The sequence below is a fragment of the Seriola lalandi genome, unplaced genomic scaffold (assembly GCF_002814215.2).
Source record: "Seriola lalandi dorsalis isolate HSWRI2012SDOR001 ecotype SW California unplaced genomic scaffold, Sedor1 jcf7180002052742, whole genome shotgun sequence".
Classification (NCBI taxonomy): Eukaryota; Metazoa; Chordata; class Actinopteri; order Carangiformes; family Carangidae; genus Seriola; species Seriola lalandi.
This window is the reverse complement of record NW_019523295.1, coordinates 1,822-2,959: the sequence shown is the minus strand read 5'-3', so window position 1 is coordinate 2,959 and position 1,138 is coordinate 1,822. Positions and strand designations below refer to the sequence as shown.

Below are 1,138 nucleotides of genomic sequence, written 5' to 3'. Positions count from 1 at the left end.
TAATCGTTGACATATCTGGTCTCTTTTGTAACTTTGGGATCTCCACAATAACTTAAAGTAAAGTTCTGTGGGTTTACACAGTGTTTGGCTGCACAGCGTGTGCTTGTAATGAGGAGGTTAAATGCTGATGGCCACTCACCCAGCTCATGGGGAAACTCCTCACACACGATAGCAGTTGAAGTGCTGAACCCCGTCAGTACCGACACGGTGAACGACGCACCGATCGCCAGGCCGTCGATGAAGTTGTGCAGCGCGTCGCTCAGCGTTATCATCCACGCCACCGTCTTGATGCTGGTGATGTGCCGCCCACGCAGCCAGTGGCACATCACGCCTGACCCCTTGACGCTCTGAGGAGAGACGAGACGGGTTAAAGGAGCGTGATTTCACTGAAGAAGAGTCGTATGTAAATAATGACATATGAGCCACAAAGATAACACACAACGATACGTCTGTGTTTAAAACCCAAAGTTCAAATCATCCAGAATACGAAGGACAAAGTTGAACATTTTGCACCTGATCAATACTTTGTTAACACATTAATCTCATCAATATTACAAACAAGAGGGCAACAGTTCTGACTGCGAAACACTCCTCATGTTGAACCTGAACTGCAGTGACGAAGCTATTCTTACCGCACTCAGAACTGGGCTGAACAATTCATGTAAATATTATCAGAATCTCAATCTGACAAAGTGAAATATAAAAATGACGACTCTAACTGGAATTGTAACTCATGTCACAATCTGATTATTATTGTTTTTGCATATTGTTCAGTCATAATTCAGAAATAGGTTTCAAGTCTACAGCCATGCTAGCAGCCGTCTGCCTGGGCACTGCAGTGCTTTGAGCTAAAGGCTAACATCATCTGATGTTTAGCAGCTCATCACTTTAGCACGTTCACATAATTATCACTAAACACAAGCTAAAACTGAGGATTGTATCCTGATAGATACTGGATCTCTGAGGCTGATGCTGTTAGCCACAACAATCTTGATGCTAATCTCTTACATGTAGAGGTTTGTTGTTTGTTCAGGATTGTGTCTGTGATTTTTACTTAGTGGATCATTTTGCAGCTAAAAAATGAACTTGTCAGTTTTCTCTGGAGGAGAAACGGTGACACTGTTTCTAAATGATTTCA

At 42.7% G+C, this 1,138-nt stretch overlaps 1 pseudogene across 1 annotated transcript in view; it reads right to left on the bottom strand.

The window, feature by feature from the left end:
* Window positions 1-11: 11 nt before the first annotated feature.
* LOC111650718 (metal cation symporter ZIP14 pseudogene) overlaps window positions 12-1,138 on the bottom strand; it is a 2,426-nt pseudogene continuing 1,299 nt past the window's right edge. Inside the window, exon 2 of the transcript XR_015436873.1 lies at window positions 12-347. The product of XR_015436873.1 is annotated as a metal cation symporter ZIP14 pseudogene (transcript). The remainder of the gene's footprint in view (window positions 348-1,138) is intronic.